The sequence below is a fragment of the Pan troglodytes genome, chromosome 4, assembly GCF_028858775.2.
Source record: "Pan troglodytes isolate AG18354 chromosome 4, NHGRI_mPanTro3-v2.0_pri, whole genome shotgun sequence".
Taxonomy (NCBI): domain Eukaryota; kingdom Metazoa; phylum Chordata; class Mammalia; order Primates; family Hominidae; genus Pan; species Pan troglodytes.
Window position 1 is genome coordinate 87,359,023 of NC_072402.2, and position 17,717 is coordinate 87,376,739.

General features: G+C 31.7%; 1 long non-coding RNA gene across 1 annotated transcript in view; it reads left to right on the forward strand.

Moving 5' to 3' along the window:
• The first annotated feature begins 966 nt into the window (after positions 1-966).
• Positions 967-17,717, forward strand: part of LOC129141706 (uncharacterized) — a 32,927-nt gene continuing 16,176 nt past the window's right edge. The window contains exon 1 of the long non-coding RNA XR_008544816.1: positions 967-1,363. This is a non-coding gene — a long non-coding RNA (uncharacterized LOC129141706). The remainder of the gene's footprint in view (positions 1,364-17,717) is intronic.

The window sequence follows — 17,717 nt, forward strand, 5'->3', positions numbered from 1 at the left end:
CTTATTGTCTAGAGAAAAAACCTTGTGTTGATGATAGTGGCTAAACAAAATATTATTATAGAAGAACATTAGTTGCTATTTTATTTACACAAATGAAGTTTTAAAATTAGAGTTAATTATATTTTGCTTATTGTTAAAATAATTTCTTAATTTTGCCTGATACTTCTTTTATTTTATAAATAGCTAGAAATATAAGGTTAAAAACAAAATAAGGAATAAAATAGCATATGAGTCTAATTCTCAACAAGTATCCCCTAATAAAATTGGATGTTATCTATAGATAACAAATAAATTACTGTAAAAAAACTCTATTAAAATTATTTGATAGAGAGCATAACATTCTGCTCTCTTGAGAATTGAGAGATGTAAAAGTGAAAACAAAATTTAGATTAAAAAATAAATAACCAAAAAATGTGATTTGTTTATTACCATGAATATAATTTTTAACAGTTTGACAAGTGCAATTGTGATAAATACATAGAGAAGGATTGAAAATATTTGGCATAGATCCTCTACAGAAATTGCACTAGTGAGCATATATTTTTTGTTTGAGATAGCTTAATTTAAGAAGACAGGCTTGTTTCTTTGAATTTAAAAGCTATCCTTTTACAAATGGACTGATGGTTCAAGTTAATTTATAATCTTTTTTTAAATGATGTTATCGCAGTGATATCTAAACTACAAAGTAAGTTCTCTGAAATTGAATCTGTACTGAAAGGATTGATAGAAATGATTTAAGTTTTCAATTTCTACATTTAAGTGAATGTGGTTGCACAGAAAATCTATATTGATCTTCAGCCTTTCATTATTTCTCTAAACCTCAGTTTCATCATTTGTCAAAAGGGTTTATAATTGATTGAACTAATGCCTTTTAATGTAATAATTGCCAAGTTATTTTAAAATATACTTAAAAATACACAAAAGTTAATTATGGTTTACAAAAATAACTGAGCAAGGTAATGTCAGGCCTCTGAGCCCAAGCTAAGCCATCATATCCCCTGTGACCTGCATGTACACATCCAGATGGCCGGTTCCTGCCTTAACTGATGACATTCCACCACAAAAGAAGTGAAAATGGCCTGTTCCTGCCTTAACTGATGACATTGTCTTGTGAAATTCCTTCTCCTGGCTCATCCTGGCTCAAAAGCTCCCCCACTGAGTACCTTGTGACCCCCACTCCTGCCCGCCAGAGAACAACCCCCCTTTTTCCTTTACCTACCCAAATCCTATAAAACAGCCCCACCCCTATCTCCCTTCGCTGACTCTCTTTTCGGACTCAGCCCGCCTGCACCCAGGTGATTAAAAGCTTTATTGCTCACACAAAGCCTGTTTGGTGGTCTCTTCACATGGACGCGCATGAAAGGTAATGTTTTTCATATATTTTAAAAAATACACAAAAGTTAATTGTGGTTTACAAAAATAACTAAGTAAGGTAACGTTTTTCATTCTACATATTCTAAACTGTTCATACTGTATTGAATGTATTAGCCCTGGGGTCTACTCACGGTCTCCTTTGAAAAAACTGAAACATGCCTTTACAGTGAGGTATGGCAGTGTTCAGGGGAATGAAGGAATGGAGGGTCAAAAGGAAGTAAGGCGAGTCCCACATACAATTTTCCATGATCTCAAAAAGAGCAGAAATCTCTTGCCAGGGTGGGTGGAAGATGATTGAACAGCTGGATATAAGAATAATTGGCTTTAGAGAGAAGCTACAGAAGAAGTGATTCAGGAGAAGATTCAAGTAAATATTTCTGTCTACAAAAATAGTAAATTCTGGGAGATGATGTTAGAATGGTAGGTAGCTCCTTGCTTTAGTTACCCAAAAATGACTAAGGCAGAAAACGGAGGAAATCTTTGTTTTTCTTGAATGAAGCCATTCATATACAACTTTTTTGAACAACAAAATGTTTTTATGATGAGTTACAATTGATATCAAATTGGACTTAGATTGTATATCAGTTTTAGAAGTGTACATTGTTTTGATAGAATTTAAAAAAATAGTTTAACAAATGTATTTTGTTTGACCAAGGTACTGGATTGTTTTAATTGTTCTAAGTTTATCTTTAGACTCGTGTTAGGTACACATGTTCCCTTTTTTCTTATGATAGCACATTTCAAATATATGGCCAAATACAACACTAAAATATTTTCTAAAATTCCACTTGCTCACAACAAAACCGCCACTGAAGGAAAGGAGTGAATTCTAGAATGGAGAGATTTAGTCAGGGAGAATCTAAACTTTGCTATGAATACTGCTTACGTCGCCGGCTGATTCCAGCATGTATTCTAAGAGGCCAAATTTCAACTACTAAATTTCAAGAACTAAATTCATATTTCAGTGCTACACACTATAGGGGAGGCAGAATTTAATTTCTGAAATGTTAGCTACCTATTAAAAAACCATTACTCTTTGGATGAATGTAGCAGAATCTAGAGTGCTTCTAACACATCACTCACAATATGTAGAATGTAATAAAATTTACTCGTTAGAGGAAAAGAAAATTACCTGTTCTCAAGAGAAAATGCAACCAATATGATCTTTAGAATCAGTGGGCAATGATTTTAAAATGTCCATTATGACTATGCTTAAAGAGGTAAAATAAATTGTGGAGGTAGTAAAAAAAATACAGGAAATCTCAGCATAAAAGTAGAATTAATAAAAAATAACTAAAAAGGAAATTTTAGAAACAGAAAAATAAAATAGCTGAAATGGAAAAATAAATACTCTATGAGATTAACTACAGAAAGAAGATGAAATAAGAATCAGTAAGCTATAGAAAATCAAAAGAAGTTATGCATTTCAAAGAGAGTAAAAAACAGATACAAAACAAAATTAAACAGAGTCATGGGATAATCTTAGATGGTCCAACATGCTTGAAATTCAAGTTGCAGAAGGAGAAGAGAGAAAAATGAAATAAAAATATTGAAAAAATAATACTTGACCTTTTATTCAATTTGGTTAAATGCATTAATTCATGGGTTTAAAAGCTAGAACACCCTGGATAAACACACACACACACACACACACACACACACCCCGAATATCATTTTCATATTTCAATTACATATTTAAAATCTAAAAATAACATCCAAAATATATAGGGAGAGGTAAAAACCATTATGTATAGAGTGACAACAATTTCTAAAACACTATTGACTTGTCAGAAATTATACATCCAGACACAACATCTTAAAGTGCTAAATGTAAAGAAAGGCAAAATGTCAATCAAGAGTTCTACATGAGTGAACATATTTTTCAAAACTGAAGGGGAAATGAAAACATTCTCAATTAAAACATTATATATTTTTTATCAGAAGACCTTCACTATAAGGACAGTTACAGCATGATTTTCAATCTGAAGGAAAATGAAACCAGACTGAAACTCAGCTACATAAGATGGTTTTACACACACACAAACACACACAACTTTTCTGAATTTCATAATCTTGTATATAACTGTTTATATCAAAAATTTTATGAAATTTCATTGAATTTATACACATACACATTTTAGTAAAATTAAATTAATGAATATATGTTTTGTGTTGTGTTACAACCTTAACAATCATAAAAGTTTTATAAATAAGAATATACATGTAATGCCTGAAATTACCATTTAACTTAACTTGGTTGTAACTTAAACACCCATCTCCCCAAAACATACACACACACACATACATATAGATTTCATTAAAATTATTTTAAAAATAAATTAATACCAAAGAAGGCAGAAAAGGAGGATCACAGAAAGAGAAATAGAAAACAAATAATAAAACTCTAGACCTGCTATATATTATATGTTAATATTACTAAGTTGAGGAAACTTTCTCTATTCCTAACTTCATAAGATTTAAAAAATCATAAATGGGTGCTGAATTTTATCAAATTCTTATTTTGGTATAATTTGATGTAAGTATGTGATTTTTCTATTTTAGCATGTTTGGTCTCAAAGCCCTTAGCTGTCTGTTTTCTTCTTTCTATTCTTCAGAATTTTGTTATGTTTGTTTACATATAATGTCCAAAGGTTTTTATCTAACCTCAGTGGGAAAAATAGGAAAAATGAATCTACTCCAACTTCTTAGAAGTATTGTGCTTTTCAAAACATGGATCTTTCCCAATTGTGGAGTATTAGATCAACTTTGTTAATTGTGTTATTGAAATCGTACATATTTGATAATTTCCTGTTTTATTTATAGTTACTCAGAGGTATGGTAAGATTTAAGATGTAAATTTTTTCCTAGTAATGCTGTGATTTGTGACTTTTTTGCTTTTTACATATTTTAGACTAAGTTATTAAGCGTATACATTAGTAGTCATATAATTTTCTTTTTATTTTATTATTATTATACTTTAAGTTTTAGGGTACATGTGCACAACGTGCAGGTTAGTTACATATGTATACATATAATTTTCTAGTGAATTGTACCATACCTTATTTATAAAATAGTAACCTTATACCAGGATCTTCTTTATTCCCTAATAAAACATTTTTATTTATAGTATGTTATTGTAACAAAATGATAGTCTAAAGCAGTCTTCTTTTAGTATTCCTTTGGTATATTTCTTGTCTTTAGAATTATATTCCTTTGCAATTATGAAAGATGTCACATAAGATCATGTTGCTAAATTATAAATTTATGTCATAATGCAATCTAGCTATCCCTATTGTTTAATCTACTAGTTAGGCACATTTGCATTTTTTTGCCATTTTGTTAATTGTTTTCTGTGTGATTTGTACTTCCTTTTTTCCTGTCTTGCTGTCTTCCTTTGTGATTTGTTGATTGTTTTTGTAGTGGTATTTGATTTATTCCTCATTATATTTTATAAATTTACTACAGTTTTTTTTTAGGGTTACCATGAAAACATGTTATAATTGTAACAGTCTATTTTAAGTTTAAGCTTATAAAAACTTCAATTGCATCCAAAATATCTGCCCTTTTACTTAATCTCAAACCCCCATTTTATATTATTGATGTCACACTTTACATCTTTTGTCTTAAACAAAAGACATTTCTTTTTGATGCTACTGGAGCTTCCTAGTGAAGGCCCTTTTCCTAGTGTGAAGATGGCTGCCTTCTCACCGTGTCTTCACATAGCCTTTCCTTGCTGCAAGAGCATGGACGGAGAAAGAGGGAGAGAAATCCCTTTTCCTTTTTCTCTTGTAAAGCCACTAATGCCATCGTGAGGGCTCCATCCTCATTATCTAATCTCACCTTAAAAGAAATCCCTTTTCCTTTTTCTCTTGTAAAGCCACTAATGCCATCGTGAGGGCTCCATCCTCATTATCTAATTTCACCTTAAGTACCTCCCAGAGGCCCTATGTCCAAATACCAACACATTGAGGGTGAGGGCTTCGGCATGAGACTTTTGATGGAACACAAACGTACAGTCCACGACACCTTGTCTTTTCCATGCTTCTTTATTTTCTCTGTGTGTCTTCTATTTAAATGAAGATAAAATATATTCACTATCTCTATACTCCTTTTTCTAAATAAAAGCCATAAAAGTAGGTCTGGATTAGCTGGAATATCAACTTTTGTCACAAATGAAAAATCTTTAATCCTCCACTTGGGAGATACCACTTCTCCAATTCCTCTCCCACCTTCAAACTCAGAGTCAACTATTTAAAAATCTTAAGACTTTTAAACAGTTTACCACCTTATTCTATATTAATATATAAGACATGACAAAAGTTAACATCTGAAATTTATTATTCGCAAGATGTCTTGCATCTCTGAGTCTTTGATGATCTCATATAGAGTAGGAGCAATTGAAAAATGAAACCCTTGGATGACAGAAAAACCTCCTATCACTGAATAAAGGACTGAAATCATAGAACGTTAAGGTTGCATAAATCTGACAGATTTCACAGTTGTATGCCTACTTGGACCCCAGTCCCTAATGAGACCAAAGAAAGGGCTGGTGAAACTCATCACCTCATTCTTAATGATAAGGGGATGGACAGACTATGGGCAACTTTTCTCCATGAAGCAGAGGTAATTTAAAACTCTCAACTACAAAAATTCTAAGTATCATAGTCCTAAATCTCTTATCAAAATGATGAGGTTCAATTTTGCTAAGTCCCTGTTCACAACCCAAAGTTATGATGAGGAATAAAGAAACGAGATCACTTCTATTCTTTCTTTCTCTAGACATTTTATCTATAAATGCTGTTCCATGGCTCTTACATGCTGTTGAGTCTTTTACGTTTATTTACTCAACAATGCAAAATTAAAGCACATTGTGAATAGTCATAAGAAATAGGGTATTTTATTCTGCCATGTATCAAGTTCTACTGAAAGCTGTAAAAATAACTTCGTAGCATAAAAGCAGATCAAACACAACAGTTGAAATTATGCAGAATTAGACACACAAATAAATACCCTTCATAAGGAAAAGGGTATTTTATTCTGGCATATATCAAGTTCTACTGAAAGCTGTAAAAATAACTTTGAAGCATAAAAGAAGATCAAACACAGCAGATGAAATGATGCAGAATTAAACACACAAATAAATAGTGATAAAGCGTCTGAGAAAGGAAACTTTCTAAATCAATGGCAAAATACAGACTTCTCAGTAAATTAGGCTGAGATAATTGGAGCAATTTAGAAAAAAATATTAACTAAGATAATTACTATATTGCACTACAACAAATAAATCATAAAATACATATGTAATATTGAAAATGCATAAAATATATGTTTATTATCTTGAGATAAGAAATGGCAATTCATTCATTATTTTTTAAAAGCCACAAGAAAATATTGACAATCTTATGGGACTCAGAATCAGTTTTCTATGATATCCTACAGATACTTTAAAAAATTATGTAGTTTTCAGTGTCCTAACATGGAAATATTTTGAGAACACATATTTAATAAGCAAATTAAATGGTAATTGAATATAACATTTAATAAAATTCTCAAGTAACATTTCTTATTTTATATATAAATATTTATATATGCAAACACCTCCAACATGATCTGCAAATAGATATATGAATATGAAAATAATTATCTTTAGAGAACAAACTGGTTTGGCTGTAGTATAACTTAACTATGTTAAATTTGTATATAATAATTAAAAATTTAAATATCAACAATATATGTTTGTATTATTGTTGTGAACACAATTAACACACATTTAAATTTATAGTTATAGCAATTTCTAAATTACTCAAAGCCTGATGTAAATAGCATATGATATAGTATTCTGCTGGAAAATGGAGGCTTGCCCTTTTCTCAGCAACAAAAGAAAACTTATCATGACATTCAAAAAAAAATTGTTAAATATAGTAAATAATTAGCTGTTATAGATATATTTGAAATTTAATTTAAGGAGATGGCAAACATAATTAGAATAAACTACTAAATAAATCTACAATATTATAAAATAATTACTGTATTTAATCAATAACATAAAATTTCACTTTTTAAAAAATAAAAATGTAAAATATATGTTTGTGCATGGAATATGCAATTATTTTATATGTATAGATATGTATTTTATTCCTTTCTTTGCTGTTGCTTTCCTATATTTGTTGTAGCCATAGCTTTCATGCTAGAATCCATTGAATTACAATTGAACTTGCTATGCCCTTCCTCTGGTGAACATGAAATATGAAGGAACTTCCAGTAAAATAAATGTCTACAAAACCATGGCCTGGCCTATTATGTCAAGATAATGCCACGTAAAATAGCTACTCTGACTATTTAATATGGCTATAGTCATTTAATGAATGGCTGTCAATGGATGTTTAATATCCAAGTTAAATAATGCAATGTATTTGTTAGCATATATTATTGCATCTGTTTCTGGGCGAGGAAGGAGATAACCACTTCTCAGGCAGAGCGAATAAAGACATGCCCAATTGCTTTGTGGGGAAACATTCCCAGTATTCATGGGATCTCTGGAAAATCAAGAAATACATTTATAGACTATAGAGAATTGAGATGTTTTAAATTGTCGGTTCACAACCAGGGTAGGTTTCCAATGTCTCCAAAAACACTCAGTCATTGCAGCTGGGTGTAGGGTGTAACCAGCATCTATCTGGTAGATGACAACAGTGAGGCCAGTCATCCTCCCACACACAGGGCAGCTTCCCACAACAAAGAAAGATTGGACCCGCAATGTTAAAAGAGCTGAGGTTGAAGAACCCTGATTATTTTCAACAAATAATGCTTTTTTCATAAACATTATTCTAACAATATAAGAATGCTTCAGATGTACATTGTGTTGATAAATTTCTTAACAATAGAAAAAAATTAAATAAGGCAAGCTTATATTTCCAATTAAAAATCTCTTGTATAACTCTGTTAGTCTTCTTAATATGCCCACAGAAATATAGGAGAGGATAAAAAATGTCCAACATCATTAAAACCAGGAGGAATGAGGCTATCATAGGAATCTAAGTGGAATGTGTGTTTTACAAAGCTGAGAGAAATGGCCTAAAAGAATAAGAACTCTGAACCAGCATTATGCAGAGAATGACATATATAGCCTTTTCAATAAAATGTAGGTGGAAAAACAATTTAGCACTTTTTCACTGTTTGCCATTTTTCATATATGCAAATCATGAGTTGGAGCAGTATTTGCATATTTAAAGTTTAATAAAACTAAAGGAATATTTCTTATATTATCTCCCATGAAGTTTTATCATTTTAGAACTAATGGGAGGCTGGGCATGGTGGCTCACGCCTGTAATCTCAGTACTTTGGGAGGTAGAGGTGGGTGGATCACCGGAGGTCAGGAGTTCGATACCAGCCTGATCAACATGGTGAAACCTCATCTCTACTAAAGATACAAAAATTAGCTAGGCATGGTTGTGCACACCTGTAATCCCAGCTACTCAGGAGGCTGAAGCAGGAGAGCCGCTTGAACCTGGGAGGCGGAGTTTCCAGTGAGCCGAGACCGCACCATTGTACTCCAGCCTAGGCAACAAGCAACAAGAGTGAAACTCTGTCTCTCAAAAAAAACCAAAAACAAACAAACAAAGAAACAAAAACTATTAAGAGCATCTCTCTTGAATACATGAACACAGTAAGATTGAAAGTTGTGGACAGAGTTAAGAGCAGAGTGTTCAACTAGACTAACAATATTGCCTCGTGGCTTTGAAAGAATGTGGTCCAGAATCATTAACCTCTGTTGACAGGAACACAGGTTAGAGGAGTTCAAAGTCATGAATATCCAAAACTATCGTAGTAGGGCTGGGAAAATACATAATCTCTACCACTAAAATTATACTAGATGATATTCTGCAAGAGAGTTAGTCTGCAGACATCAACAGTTGGCCATTATAGATCATTATAGATAGCTGATGAGTGCTTATGTGGAAGAGATTGCCAACTCACGAGTTCTAAGGTTGGGATAAAGTGAGATATAGAGATGGAGAGAGAGTATGTGTTTAAAAATCTAAATTTTAAAATATCCATTTGAGTCATAAATGTTAAACTGGGCATAGTATAAATATCTATATGTCTATGGGAAATTTATAGAGTAAGTTGAAAATCCTAGTATTATGTAATATGTTCCTTTATCTTGAGGTTTATGAAATGTTCTATGAATTAATCTAGTAGCCAATAACTTGAGATACAGATTAATAATTCATAAAAATTGAATGGTTAATACACTGACACAGCCTACTACATATTAGAATAAAACTATTTCTGCCTGGTTAATGAGATTTAATGTATTTATAAAGGTTAAGAGTAGTATTTGGCATTATAGTATGTCGTTCGCCCTACTGTGGAGGAAAGAGATTCCAGTTTTACAGTTTCATCAAATGCGAGGTCACTATACTACATCTCTAAGGTAAATCACATATATGGTTGTTCAGAAAAGATATACAAAAATAGGCTCCCAATAGATTTAGAAAGAGGAAACAGAAAGCTGAATACTCCTGGGAATCTGCTCTAAAATTTATTAAAATATAGTCAGAGAGAAACTCACATTATCGCTAATTATAAAATAACGTGATATGTGGTCTCTTATTTTGGATAAAAGCAACATAATTCAGCATAGTTACCATTCTTTACTCATCTTTCTGTTATTATTATTGTATTATACATTTATATCTACTGAGTTTTACATTTTAAAATAGTATTCATCAAGCAATAGATTATGATAAGAGTCCTGGTAGAATCAAGAGAGTCCTAAACTGGAGAATGCAAGAACAGGAAAAATAAGAATTTTGATTACTTGCTAGAAATTTCAATCAATATATTTTTTCAAGGTTCATATTTATGCCAGGAGAGAGGTTAAAAAGAAACCCTAAAGTTACCACTTCAAGTGTCCTAGCAAGTGATATTTTTTATCTGAGAGAAAAAATGAAAGGATAATTGCGCAATGTAGTTAATAAATAGGGTATTATTATACTGTATATGACATTGTTTTTATTACTTTTGTGCACTATATTGGCTAATAAGTTATTTTCAACTGGACCATATTTTAAAATTTATTTTGATGATCTTTTTTGAGAGCAGTCTTAGGTTTACAGCAAAATTAACAGAAGACACAGAGATTTCCCATATATCCCCTGCCCTCACACACACACAACCTCCCTTATTATCAACATCCGGAAGACACAGAGATTTCCCATATATCCCCTGCCCTCACACACACACAACCTCCCTTATTATCAACATCCCCCACCAGAGTGTTACATTTTTTACAACTGATGAACCTACATTGACACACCATAATCACCCAAAGGCCATAGTTTGCATAAGGGTACACTCTTGCTGTTGTACATTCTACAGTTTTGAAAACATGTATAATGAAATAGGTGGTAAATACAGTATTATACAGTGTGTTCTCACTGCCTTAAAATTCCTATGTGCTCTGCCTATATATATCCTCATCTCATCTTCTGGCAACCATTATTTTTTTCTTTTTTTTACAGTCTCTATAGTTTGGCTTCTTCCAGAATTTTTTTATGGGTGAAATCATACATATACATAGGTTATCACTGGCTTCTTTCACTTCATAATATGCATTTAAGTTTCCCCCATGCCTTTTGATGATTTGATTACTCATTTCTTTTTAGTGCTGAATAATTTTCCCTTATTTGGATATATTAAAGAGTGTTTATCCACTCACCTGCTGCTTCCCAGTTTTGAAAATTATCAACAAAGCTGCTGTTGACATCTGTGTACAGGTTTTTATGTGGACATAAATTTTCAACATCTTTAGGTAAAGACCAAATAATGTGATTACCGGACTGTATGGCAAGAGTACGTTTAGTTTCATAAGGACTGCCAAGCTATTAAACAAAGTGCACTCCCCCCACCAGCTATGAATGAGAGTTTCTGTTTTTTCCCATCCTCACCAGCAGTTGTTGTCAGTTATCGGAATTTTGGCCATTCTAATTGGTGTATTGTGTCATTTTGTTGTTTTTGTTTTTTCTTAACTTGCATTTCCCCCCATTCTATACATTGTGGAGCATCTTATCACATGCTTTCTATCATTTGTATGTCTTCTTTGGTGCGGTGTCTGTTAAGATCTTTGACCCATTTTGTAATCTGGCTGTTTGTTTTCTTGTTGTTGAGTTTTAAGAGTTATTTGTTTTCTCATTGTTGAGTGTTAAGAATTATTTGTATATTTTAATGACAGTCCTTTCAGATATGTTTGAAAATTTTTTTTCCGAGTTTGTAGTTTGTTTTCTCATTCTTTTGACATTATATTTTGCAAAGAAGAAGTTTAAAATTTAAATGAAATCTGGCTTATCAATTCTTTCTTTTATAAATCATGCCTTTGGTGTTATGTTTAAAAACACATTGCCATATCCATAAGTTTTTTCCTGTTATCTTCTATGAGTTATATAATTTTGCATTTTATATTTAGGTTTATGATACGTTTTGAGTTAATTTTTGGGAAGGGTATAATAAGGTCTGCGTATAGATTCTTTTTTTTTTTTTTTTTGCCAGTGAATATCCAGTTATTTCAATACCACTTTGGGGAAAGATTATCTTTTCTGCACTGATTACCTCTGCTTTTTAAAAAAATATTGGATGATTATATTCATGTGGGTCTACTTCTTATTTTTTAATGTTGTTTCATTAATCTATTCGCCCATTCTTTTACCAGGGTTACACAGTCTTGATTACCATAGCTTTATGGTAAGTTTTGAAGTCTGATAGTGGGTCAGTCTGCTGGCTTTGTTCTTTAGTATTGTGTTGGCTATTCTGGGTCTTTTGCCTCTCCTTATAAACTTTAGAATCGGTTTGTTGATATTGACAAAATAACTTGCTGAGATTTTTGGGACGATTAAATTGAATCTATAGATCAAGTTGGGAAGAACTGACATCTTGATACCATCAACTCTTCCTGTTCATGAATTTAAAATATCTCTCCATTATTTAGTTTGATTTCCTTCATCAGAGTTTTGTATAATAGTTTTCCTCATATAGATCTTCTATGTATTTCATTATATTTATACCAAACCATTTCATCTTGGGGGTTGCTAATGTAAATGGTACTGGGTTTTTAATTTCAAATTCTACTTGTTCATTGCTGGTATATAAGAGATGTATTGACTTTTGAATATTAACCTTGTATCCTACAACCTTGCCATAATCACTTATTAATTCTCGCTTTTTAAAATTATTCCTTCAGTTTTACTACATAGATGATTATGTCCTCTACAAACCAGGAAAATTTTGTTTCTTCCTTTCCAAAATATATACCTTTTATTTCCTTTTTTGTCTTATCCCCATTAGCTGAAACTTACTTTTTTTAGTTACGTGGTCTCTAATTATGTTATTTATATTTTTATAAATCTGCTTTGAAAATATCAATTTTATTAGGTTTAATCATATAAAATTACCATGTTTATAAAAGATATTGAGAATTTTTACAGATTAACTTAATAATTAACTTTTATGAATCTGTTATATGATGGTTATAGGCACTACTGTTTTTAACTATGGGTTGTCCAAGTTTTCTTCTCTAAGTATTTATTTGGGTAAAAGTCAATCATAAATTATCTAATAAAATTATAACATTCTAAAAGTCTTGCATTTTACTAAAGAGTTAAAATATTATGTATTCACTAATTAATTAAATACATTTTTTAGTGTTAAATGTTAATGTTTTCATTTTAACCAATAGAATTATGGTGACAGAGTGTGCATTCTCCTCCACCACCAAATAGGTTAAAAGAAAACTGAAATGGGAAGGAAAATCAGCCAAACATAAACAAAAAAGAAGACAAGAGAAAAGTGGAACAAATCAGAGTTAAAAAAAAGAATTACAGGCCCAGCGCGCTGGCTCACGCCTGTAATCCCAGCACTTCGGAAGGCCGAGGTGGGCGGATTACGAGGTCAGGAGATGGAGACCATCCTGGCTAACAAGGTGAAACCCCGTCTCTACTAAAAATACAAAAAAATTAGCCGGGCGTGGTGGCGAGCGCCTGTAGTTCCAGCTACTCGGGAGGCTGAGACAAGAGAATGGCGTGAACGCGGGACGCAGAGGTTGCAGTGAGCCGAGATAGCGCCACTGCACTCCAGCCTGGGCGACAGGGTGAGACTCCGTCTCAAAAAAAAAAAAAAGAAAAAAAGAAAAAAAAATTATAGAAAGGACTCCAAGTATATAAGTATTCACAATACATTAAAATAAACTAAATTCTACAAATAATCAGATTGGATATGAAGTAACACTTAGAAGAGTTTTCCTGAAGCTTAAGATTAAAGTTTTAAAAACAATGCGTAACAGACAAACACAAACCAGAAGAAAATATGTGCAGTTATATTAAAAACATGTAAGTAAATTTTACTATTGCTAAATTAACACAGACATATATGTAGGTCACTACGCATTATAATTGTTCTAAATAGCTAATGTAACAATCCTTGGCCCCTAGGAATTAATAATATATTTTTAAAAACATAAGATTAATAAAGTAAAATTTGAGATGAAATGGACAAGTCCTTATAATAGTAGATTTATAAGAAAATTTTCTCAGTGGCAATAAACTAATAAATACATTTGTGAGCACAGAAACTGTAAAGAGGTTATACTGTTTAAGATTATTAGGTATGAATTAAGCAGTCCTTTGATAGTACAAATAGTCTTTATAGAAACATTTTTTCATCAGTATATTACCTAAAATCAATTCATGTGGTGGGGTATCTATTAAAATTAACTGCTACTAAATAAAAATAGTTATTTTATTAATATTTATATGCATTGATTAAATTAATGTGTTAGATTATTATCTTGAAAAGGGAATTTAATTAAAATTAAATTTACTATTTTATTAAAATCTGCATATACTATTAGATTTAAAATTGTGTATTCACCTCTCTACCTATCTATATTGCATCTTCTTCTCTGTGTTATGCAATTAGATAATTATTTTAAAAATCTGCTTGAAGACACTGGAGAGTTAATAAAACCTGGAAGAACCACCAGGTTAGGTTCTGGCGGAGGTTGGAAGGACCAGGGAATTGAGCCAGTATTTATATGCACTAGAATTTCTGGATTGAGAAACCATGGGTCTTAGTAACGCTTTTGGCAGCCTTTTGTAACCCAGAGAAATGAGAAGATTAAAGTCTGAGGCCTGCTAAAAATGCTATTAATAATGATAAATTTATTTCAGAAATTCAGTTTTGATTTAACATTGAATAAAACATTCAAAATAATTCACCACTTTCATAGAATAAGGAGAAAAATCATGACCACTTCAATAGATGCAGAAGGAGCTTTGGATAAGTTCACAATTCATCTATGATTTAAAAGTAAAAGAAAATCATATTCAGTCAAGGAATAGAAGTCAAATTGCTTAATCCAATAGAGAAAACTACTAAAATATATAATGATTAAAAAGCAGCAAACATTTAGAAAAAAATAATGTTTCATAAAATAAACCACTTAGGATATAACTGAAAAATCAGAAAAGTAGGAAAAAAAACATAGGGAGTGATATATGAGACCTTCTCAGAGAAAATAAAAGTGAGATAAATTAAAGCTCTATATAAATTAATCAGCATATAGATTAGAAGACAATATTTCAAAGACTTCAGTCCTTTCCAGATCTATCACTAGGGAACTCTTTTAAAAATGGAAAATAACAAGATGATTCTGTTGTATATAGGAATTCAACTTGGAAATTAAAATATTACTATATTAACTTAAAAATTGGGTCAAATCACAATGATTAATCAGTGTTAAAATTTGGCATGGCTTAGAAAGTTCTGGCATTACTATTTCAGTTGATTAACAACTTATAAAACAATAAATTCACCAACTTGCATTTCATCTCCAAAAATTAGCATTAAATATGAATGAATGGAACTGGCATGGTGTCTCACACCTGTAATCCCAGCACTTTGAGAGGCCAAGGTGGGCAGATCACCTGAAGTCAGGAGTTCGAGACCAGTCTGGCCAACATGGTGAAACCCCATCTCTACTAAAAATACAAAAATTAGCCAGGCATGGTGGTGGGCACCTGTAATCCCAGCTACTTGGGAGGCTGAAGCAGGAGAATCGCTAGAACCTGGAAAGTGGAGGTTGCAGTGAGCGGAGATTGCACCACTGCACTCCAGCCTGGGCAACAGAGCGAGACTCTGTCTCAAAAAAAAAAAAAGAAAAGGTGAATGCTCAGTGGCCTCCTTGATCTGCAGAAGTGAGGCCACTGCCTCAGGATTTTAGGATTTGAGGGCTGCCATGCTGGTCATTTTTAATTTCTGGGTGACAATACTCTGAAATGCAGAACTTCATTTTGTGATGACTGTTTGCCCTCCATATTCGTGGGTTCCATATTCATGGATTCAAATAAGCCCAGAACAATAATACTTTTAAAAAGTTTTTAAAAGATGGTTGCATCTGTACTGAACATGTACAGACATTTTTATTTCCTTGTCATTATTCCCTAAACAATATAGTATAACAACTATTTATAAATCATTTGCATCATATTAGGTATTATTAGTAATGTAGAGGCCATTTAAGGTATATGGGAAGATATGTGTAGGCTATATGCAAATACTACACCGTTTACCTAAAGGACTTGAGCATCTGTGGATTTTGGTATCTGTAGATGGTGGTGACCTTGAACTAACCTCTCAGGAATAGAGAGCGATGATTGTATTTTTCCTCCATGCCGATTTTATTTCACCATAAAAAGCTTATAAGCCTCTGTCAGGTGATAACTTTTTAAAGGAGAATTTTTAGTAAAATTCTGAATCTGAAATTCTCATTTCTTGATGTATATTTTTAAAGAATGTCTTGTGATTTGAACATTACTTGAAAATATAAGTAACCTCAGCCATTTTAGAAGAAACGATTAGAGAGATTACTTATACATTATAAGACTGCTTATCTTATAACAGTAAATATTTCTTAGAAATGTATGTTAGGTAATTTGTTTTTATCCTATTAAATGACAACAGATCTAATATATACTCAAGAAAATATAAAATAAGCATTTATTTTAGTTTGCTATTTATCATTTTACTCATATCCTTAATATTACTAATTTTCTGTATTTCTGAAAAAATTATTCTGCATACTTTTATATTTAATGGTTAATAATAGTGCATTTTATTTTATAACTATTTTATGAACCTAAATCTAGAATTTTATCGTTTTGACTTGCAAATTTGATGAATTTTTAATATTGAATTAAGATAGCTTTAAGAGTAATTTTGACTCACAGTTGAGAGAAGTCTGCACTTAAGATGTGCACAGGCATGTATTTACAGAGTGCAAATTCTGTTATTTCTCCTACTTTCCAGCTTAATTACTATATACAGTTTAAGGGATTTTTATTTCCAATTTTTACTACATCATCATCATAAAGAAAAACATTAATATTTCTACTGTGATAACAAACAGGGGTTAGGCATTTGTGATACGTAGTTTAAGCAGCCCAAGACCTGAAATTACAAAAAATTTAAAATGCCTCAACCAAAAGCAATGACGGTGAATTTTTACATAGCATCTCAATCTCAATTACATTTTTTTCTTTCTATTTTTATAGAGAAAATATTTTTCCTGTAAGGAAAATGATTTCAAAATTATCATCCAAATGACTTATGGTCAATAAATATAAATACACATGTCATTTCTTCTTTTATGTGTGTAAGCTACATTTTTATTTTAAACCATTTTCAAATTTGAAAAGTTTAATAAACTGGACGATTTTCTTATCCTTACATTATTTCAAGAAGCAGATTACAAAGAATAATGCATCATTTTGGTTAAGTTAGAATACTATCAAATATGATTTAAAATGTGAGGGTATAAGAAGTAATTAAAGTATCACAGCTGCTCTGTGTGTGTGTGTGTGTGTATGTGTGTGCATACAAGTGTGCTTTCATTCAACACACTCTGAATGTTCTTCCTTTTTTGGACTCTGAATAAGTTAATACCCCTGCTTTATATAAGTCCCATATTCAATCTGTATAGTTTATTACAAAAGATAGGCAATAATCACATTTCCTGAGTTCGAAGAGTGCATGGGCATTATGATACATGGGCAGAGCTCAGGCTTCATCTGCATTACTGAAAAACCAGAGAACTACGCCTAATAACCATGAGGTATTCTCTTTTATTTCCTCAGACCTGGATTTCGGGATTAAGGCTGATGCCTCTATATAATGGTAAGGCACAGCCACAAATTCTCTTTGATATGTATCTGCTAGAAACTCAATACCTATGAGTTTAGTATTCTAGGAGGAATTTAGACTTTTCAAGCATCTATGGCCTAAATTCTTGT